This window comes from Pezoporus wallicus, unplaced genomic scaffold, assembly GCF_028554395.1.
Source record: "Pezoporus wallicus isolate ANWC-B61680 ecotype Strahan unplaced genomic scaffold, APGP_CSIRO_Pwel_v1 contig_10769, whole genome shotgun sequence".
Classification (NCBI taxonomy): Eukaryota; Metazoa; Chordata; class Aves; order Psittaciformes; family Psittacidae; genus Pezoporus; species Pezoporus wallicus.
In genome coordinates, this window is record NW_026635715.1 from 1,431,349 (window position 1) to 1,439,812 (window position 8,464).

The following is an 8,464-nucleotide window of genomic DNA, read 5'->3' on the forward strand; positions in this document are numbered from 1 at the left end:
CTTTTCCTTTTCAAAGAGCTCCTCCCAGGATCCTGTTGATGCAGCACGAACAGAAGAGCATTAATCATCGGCCATTTCTCCCTGAAACTCTTCTCTGCAGGTCATGGGAAATGTCCCCAGTGACATGCTCAGTTAATTAATTTGTGTCTATGTGCATGAGAATAATTGAGTCTTTTTTTTTCTCCTATTGGTGTTTAGCAAGTATCTGCTGTTGTCCCTGTGGATGCAGGGCGAAGCAGAGCAACAAGCCCACCTTTGCCTCTGCTCTGGGTGAGGGGAGCTTGGGGATGCTCTGGACTACACCCCTGTGTGGATGATATCTCACACCCTGTCTCACACCCAGACCCATGAGCTCCGGGTCCCCCATGCGTGGTGGATGCTCTCCATGACCTCCCCTCCAGGACACTGCGCATCCTCTGGCTGGTTTGCTCTCCTTGGCGAGCTCACATTGACTTCCCAAGAGCTCATTCTGGGTCTGGAGTGCTGTGTCCCAGCTCCCCGTCACATCCCATTTACCACCCCCAGAATTACCCAACTCGGGCTAGGTTAGTCACAGCATCCTCTCTGCATTCACCTCTTTCCTGTGCTCTTTATGACAAACTTCTCTCAGACATTCATTACCACGTGAAGTGCAGCTCTCGGCAGGAGCTGGTGCTGCGGTTTCACAATCTCCTCTGCCTGAGTTTGCTGCACACTGTTAAAGCCATCAAGTGCTTCAGAGCCAGCTATTGTCAGAAAACGGGGTTACCTCCCGAGTGCCTCCCTTTTGGCTGGCAGACAGAGCAAAGCACTGTTTAACCTTCTCCAGCTGCCCTCCGCCTTTCTGGAGGGGCTGTTGACTTGTCTCACCCATTCAGCCTGCTTTCTTGGCTCGCTTTATTCCTGGCACCGTGGCCGAGCTCCAAGGAGGTTATGTTCCTGCTCACATTGATTTGTGCCCTAGAGCACAACCCTTGAAGAACACAGCGGCTCATTGCAGTGCCGCACAGATGCAGAGGTCCCCGCTCAGGCTGTGAGGACGGACCCTTTGCTTTGTCCTTTCTCGTGTCCCTCAGTCATTTCCACAGAGGAATTGAATGGAGCCAGGCACTTCAGTGACTATGAGCAAATAGGACAAAAGGAAGCATCTGTTTTTCCCTGCCCTAAGACAAGTTTGCATCGCAAGAGAAGAAATACCAATATGGGCTTAGGAGGTCCCATGATAGGGAAGCTGCAAACCTGGCACTTGGCTGTGCTGGGGACTGCCTGCCTCCAGACCCCCCGTATTTCCATAGCTGTCACTGCAATCCAGCCCCAGTCCTGCTCTTGTGAGCAGACAGAGGCTGTGTGCATCCAGTCCATCGAGCTGTCACCGTCTCGGAGTGACAGACACTTTACAAGCTGCGAGACAGACAGGGCTCAGCACCCTGCCTCCTGGGGCAGAGCAGGCAGCAGGATGAGCTCAGCTTATACTGGAGCTGAAACCAGGCCAGGAATTATGCATGCAGAGCAGCTGCCCTCTTTGGTCATCCACAGAGTGCCCTGGGAGGCTCCCTTGACTTCTGCAGAGAGGACATCTCCACAGACGTGTCCCAGCAAAGCACATACCTAAACCTATTTTCTTAGCTGAGCCATCCATCACTTCATAGAATCATAGAATGGTTAGGGTTGGAAAGGACCTTAAGATCATCCAGTTCCAACCCCCCCTGCAATGGGAGAGGACACCTCTCACTAAACCATGTCACCCAAGGCTCTGTCAGGTCAGAAACGTGTCTGTAGCTGGTTCTTTCACCTCCCTAGGTGAGCAGTGCTACCCTATAACAGGTCATGGTAGCCCAGTCGAGCAGGCAACGCTGTGCTTTGCACCCACAGAGATATTTCAGGGGCAACAGCAGAAAATAAGGGTGTGAAAAGAAAGTGTTGCAGTGCAAGCCTCCTACTTTGAACATCCTGGAGCTGTTCATCCTCCGGAAAGGAAAACAGAACATGAAAACACTTCAAAGAGAGCCCTCCAACAGCTAAAGATGATCTGGTGTGAAGCTGCAGTGGGAACTCGGGCATCCCCAGACGTGAGAGCTCCTGAGCATCATGAGTGTGTCTCTACATCGCAGCCACTGACTGTGGGAATCACACACTGTGCTGGATAATAAAGCACAGGGCAGCTCGGCACGGTCACCTCTATACCATGTGGGATGTACTGAGCTTTACAGCTGCAGCCCTACCCCTTGAACCTTAGTGGAGTGCAGCTGTACTGCTGGGTAAGAAGGAAATCCATTAAAATACATTCCTCTGAAGGAACAGCCCTGATATTAAGGGTCTATCAATAATGATTCACGAGACCATGATAGCAATGCAATTGCAGTGATAAAGGGTGACAAAATATTGTAAGATACGTGCAGTGAGGCTGCGGAGCAAATTATCTGATCTGAGAAGCAACATGTTATGATGTGCATGAAATCATCTGCTGCCCACAGTTAAGGCTATACCGAGACAGAGGGAATACATGCTGGTGGAATGAGGATTTTAGCTGGGGACTGCTCGCTTGGGATAGGGATTGACCACAGTACAGTGCTTGCACAGCACCTTCCCCAGGAGACCTTGCTCTGACCATCACCCCACACTTCAGTACATGCCATTAGTCATTACTGACTGGTGATGAAGAGCAACACTCCTCCCCTCCAAATGCTCTGATGTGGAGTCACTTACTGCCCAAACCATTCCTCTGGGGACATCCCTGAGTGTCAGCAGTTGGACTTTGGCTTCCTCCTGTCATTCACAGAGCAGCTCCAGGCACGAGCCACAACTGCTTGTGGCAGCAACCAGGCAGCTCAGGCAAAACCCCACTGCCTGGCTGATGGGTTTGCCTATGGTGCCGTGCTGGAAAGCTGGGCTGGCTGCTAAAGAGCTGCCCAGTTATGCATGGGGGAACTGGGGCAGTCCTGGATGCTCGGGATGCAGAGAAACATGATCCCTGGGGAAGGTGGTCATGGAAATCAACCTTTGAACTGAAGAGCAGTGGGCCCTCTCCCATGATCCCCTTTACGTAAAGCATCTCCTGAGGTCACTGCTGTCCCCAGCTCCTCCGTGATGGCTCCTGGAGGGCCTCAATGACATGATTATCCCTCCTTAGCAGAGCGTTTTCAAAGCCCGAGGAGGGCTTTGCTCGCTAATCTGGCATTCAGTGCAGATAATAGGCTTTGAGACGAAACCCTCTTGGAGTCTATTTTAAGGTGGTTTTGTAGCTTGTTGCCTGTGACAGCAGGAGCCATCCTGTTGCAGCATTCCCAGGACACTTCTGCCATGGCATGGTCACTCTCACCCCATGTGTTGTCCCTTTTCTCCAGGATGCGTGAGCTGAAGCAGGGTGCAACCTATGGACGCCATCCCCACCTCCTATAACTGCCCAGCCTTGCTGGGCTCACTTTTGTTAAAGGTGTCTCCCTCCTCTGGGTCCCTAAAAGGGATGGAGGTGGGAAGGGCATTTCCCAGGCCTGGAGCAGGGCTGGAATGAGCTGCTTTCCCATTGTCTTTGGCTGCAGGGATGCCCTACTCCAGCCCTGTGAGGTTCACTTCTGTACCCACTGAGACCTTATCCCTCTGAGGATGCCAGCATGGCACCAGCAGGAAAACTGCCACAGGCTTCAGGTCTCCATGGGGGATGTATCACCATGGGCAAGGCCAGCGCAGCAGAGGTGGCAGCAGGGACTGGGATGCAGAGGGATGCAGGGATATGAGCAATGCTATCAAGTGCTGCCATAGGCTGTTGGTCCTTTGGATGAGCCAACAGAGGCTGTGTTTGAGGATGGGCTGCTGCCCCTTCCTTGATGCTTATATGTCCCTAGACTCACCTGCCTTATCCAACTGCAAAATGGACAGGAGGAAAAAGGCACCATGGCTCAGTAGGGCAGCACCAGCCTGTGGCACAAGCCCTGAGTGCTGGGAAGGCAGGGATGGGGAGGCAGAGCCACATGTGTCTCCAGGGCTCTGTGGTCCAGCCTGGCGTGCACTGGCAGAGCTGCCGGGATTTGTGGACTGGAATAGCATGAAATGATGTTGAAAATCCAGGTTAATCTGAACCGGCTCCAGAGGCCAGCTCTCCGAGAGCAGCCTCTTTATCTCCAGTGTGAATCTAAATCCACAGCGGGCTTAACTCGTGTCTTGGCAGCTTTATGTCGGCTCTGATTAGTTCACATCACCTCCTTTACAGCTCCCTGACCCTCTGCTGGGGAAGCTCGCTCCGGATTCTCAGTATTTTATGTTTCCACAGCAGTGAAACCAGGAGTCCCTGGGAAAGGCAGATCCTGAAAACACCGCCCGGGCGCCTGCCTCCCTGTGCACCTCTATCTGGGGGATGTTGTGCAGCATCCCCTGACAACCAGCATGGCACTGGGCACCCTGTGCCAGCGCCTCAGCACCCTCACAGGGAAGAGCTTCTACCTAAGAGCTCATCTCAGTCTCCCCTCGGGCAGGTTAAAGCCATTCCCCTTGGCCTGTCCCTACAGGCCCTTGTCCAAAGCCCCTCTCCAGGTTTCCTGCAGCCCCTTTAGGCACTGGAGCTCCTCTAAGTTCTCCCTTTCAGGAGCCTTCTCTTCTCCAGGCTAAACAAGCCCTTTACACTGGCCTCAGCTGATCAGTGGTGCTGAGGAAATCCCAAAGGTTTGCACCAGATGCCAGAGATGGGGCCAAAAAGCAGAGATCTTGTCAGCTGCTGGAATAGGAAGTGCAGATCCAGGGATGCTGGCTGAGAAAAAGCTAACATTGCTGCCCTAAATTATTCCTACTGTGTGCACTGGGAGGTCCCTGGCTGGGTGTGCTGGGCCATCCCTGCTGTAGCAGCGGTTCATGATATGCTGTAATTAAGTAGGCACAAGTCTAATCAGTCTGCAGTGGCACAGAGACTTGGACAAATGCACTGCTAATCCCCGGTACCCCCCTGCAGCTGGGACAGGCAATGTGTGAAATCATGGCAAAGCACCAGCAAAATGCAGGTTGTTGCCTGGTGGCTTTTTCTGTTGCAGAGAACTGCTCCAGCTGAAAGCGATGGTCTCAGTAGGGTGTGCAGGAGGCAGCCCCCGAGCATGTCACGCTGGGCATCTCCTCCAGAGCACAACGAGGAGACAAAGGGATGCAGCCCTGGCCTTGGCCCAAGGGTCTGCGATGAGGAATATCCTCAGAAGGGCAAGACAACAGCATCCTCGAGAAGTGAACATGCAGCCCTCCGGGAGCGTCAGCACCGCTTTGCCCAAGGAGCCCCGAGCAGTAAGTTCTGCTGGTTGGATGCTGCACATAACTGTGTGTTACAGCTGAAATAGGCTCACAGAATCAACCGGGTTGGAAAAGCCCTTTAAGCTCACCCAGTCCAACCGTTCCCAGCACTGCCAAGGCCACCACTAACCCATGGCACTGAGGGCCTCGTCTCCACGCTGGGTGAACACTTGCAGGGATGGTGACTCCACCACTGCCCTGGGCAGCCTGTTCCAATGCCTGAGCACCCTCTGGGGCAGGAATTGTTCCTCAGCTCCATCCAAACCTGCCCTGGTGCAGCTTGAGGCCGTTTCCTCTTGTCCCATCCCTTGTTCCTTGGGAGCAGAGCCCAGCCCCTCCTGGCTCCATCCCCCTCTCAGGCAGTTGTAGGGAGCCATCAGGTCCCCCCTGAGCTCTGTCCCTGTCCTGCACTGCTCCAACGGGGCATGCAGGCAGGCTGCAAGACACCATCCCATAAAGCAGAGCTCCTGCTGCCCTTCTGCACTGAGAGTGCCTGTAGCAAGCCTTGGGTGCATGGACCATGAAGGCACCAGTCCCCCTGCCCACTTCGCACACCCAGTGAGAGCCAGGGCAGCAGAGGGGTTAAGAGAGCCTGTGCTCTCCACCATCAATCCATCCTGCAAACCTGATGGCCCCGTCTCTTCAACGGGCCCAGATTGATTTCTTGACTGGGAGCAATGAGCAGCTTCCCATGAAAAATGAGGCTTTGCGCCGTCAATACGAGTTCTAATTACAACTTAAACCCAGGACATTCTTTAGAGCGCAGCCCAGATTTACAGCGCTCGCAGGTGGGCGTGCAGCCCGCTCTAATTAAAAGCAGCACGCGCTGCAGATTGCTTCCGACAGCCCATTCCCAGCTACCCAGCAAGGGCACAGCCGGCTCCTGGCACTGAACTTGCAAGGGAGGGAGCAGGCACCCCAAGGGCACAGAGCATCGCTTTGGAGGCGTGGGGAAGCTCCGGTTTCCTCCTTTCTTCTGTAGAATCATGGAATGGTTTGGGCTGGAAGGGCTGGAAGCTCATGCAGTTCCAAACCCCTGCCATGGAGGGGGGCTCTTCATCAGGGACTGGAGCAATAGGACGAGGGGTGATGGGTTTAAACTTAAAACAAGGGAGATTTAGGTTGGATTTAAGGAAGGGATTCTTCCCTGTGAGGGTGCTGAGGCGCTGGCACAGGGTGCCCAGAGAAGCTGTGGCTGCCCCATCCCTGGCAGTGCTCAAGGCCAGGTTGGACACAGGGGCTTGGAGCAAGCTGCTCCAGTGGAAGGGGTCCCTGCCCGTGGCAGGGGTTGGAGCTGGAGGAGCTTTAAGGTCCCTTCCAACCCAAACCAATATTCTATGGTTCTATGCAAGCCTGTCCTGCACAGCAAGACCTGATGGTTGATCCTCCTCCTCCTTCAGCCCCCTGGTCACTGTCAATCACTGCTCTCTGCAGCTTGATGATGTTCTGTAGGAGGCTGTGACTGCTGGATGATAGCAAAGGGCAAAGGTTCTGCCCAGGGAACAGAAGCAGCCCAGTGCCATTGGGACTGAAGGGACAGGCTGCTGTGGTATCCTGCAAGAAAAGCCACCGTCATCCAGGAGATGGATTTATTGCCAGCAGCCGGTGGGATGTGACCCTGCAAGGAATCTGCCAGCTCAAGGGAGGCCACAGATGCCTGTGGAATGTGAGAGATAGGAACTCTGTGTTAGGATGAGCCAGAAACGGGCTTCATGACTCAGCTGTCTGGACCCAGCCGCAAACAGCTGTGGGGGCCCTGAGCATCCTGGATGAAGGCAGAACCTCAGGCTCCTTCCTCCGTGGTCTTTCAGATTTCCTGCCTAAAAGAAGACAAAACCGGGCCGTGTCACCCAGCCCCTGATGTGGGTGAGCAGCTTCCAAGCCCAGATGTGACCAGATCCTGGCACATCTGCTACGATTTATCAGAGCTGATGAGGATGTCAGCAAAGTTCATCCATGTGGTCCCTGTCATTCCCACGTGGAACGGGAGTGTTCTGTTGCACTGAGCTCACTAGGACGTGAACAGAGTCCCCTGTGCATCCCTGGGCCAGACAGGCCAGGGGAGAGTCCCTCAAAGCTGATGTACCTCAAGCCTGCCTATTATATCCCTTGAGAGCCAATGGCACAATAGGGAAAATATAGGATGGAACCATTTCCTGATCCAAAGATGTTCCATTTCTGCAGTCCTCAGGTCCAAGGGGCCACAGTGGGTCCTCAGGCACAGTCTGGATGTGAACAGAGTCATTCTGCTCACTAAGGCTGGTCCTTGACCCTCCACTGAGAAAAGTTCTGTCCAGGTCTTAGCCTTGGCCACATCACATCAGGCTGCTGCCCTTGGGGTGAAGGAGGTGGAAGGCTGGCCCTTTTGGATCCAAATTCCTGTTGGCTGTAAAAGATGCACCAAAAATGCATCTGCATCCCTGCAAGACTTCAGCCCTAAAGAGAAGGGGTCTCTTGGGTCAGCATCTTTGGAGGGGTTTGCCTCTGTCCAGGATCTTAAAGCTGCTACTTCCCGTGTTTGGACTCGGTTTGTAAGAGAAGCTTTGGTATCAGTTTGGTACAGAGGATATAGAGGCCATAGGTGTTTGCATCACCTGCAGTTCTTGGGAAGCTAACCTATATTTTGGGGAAGTTTTCTCTCTTTCAGAACAGTAAATTGGGTATTTCTATGCTAACCCTTTTCCATATTTTTGCTTCTATTGCTCTGCTGTGGAGTGACCCACTCTTAGATCAGGGTCCGGATGCACCCTTCAGCAGCCTCCCGGGCAGTAACTGTGCCTGGCAAATGGCACATCACAGAAACAGGTCTATGGGAGCCCCTTTACCAGGGAAGTATTGCAGGGAGCTCTTGCACGTGGATGAAAGGACCTTTTGGGGACGTGGGCAGCCTTCAGACAGCAGCATTTGCAGGACTTTGTGATAAGAGCAAGAGCATCCTTTGCAGCTGATGAACACATCAGGAGCCATTTCAATGGGGCAAGGACCCCTGAAGGGAAAATGTGGGGTTTCTGGGAAAAACATCATTTTTATCCTGGATTCATTGTGCTCCTCATCTCCCAGCTGAAACCATCCCCACGCTGGGCTATGCGGAAGGCTGATAAAGAGGCAGAGAATAGGAGCTGGTTTCCTGCACTCAGCAGACAACGCCTGCACCTCCCTCTGCCTCTGCTTTTATGTAGTTTGGAAGTGCTTGGAAACCGCTGGGCACAGACACTTCTGA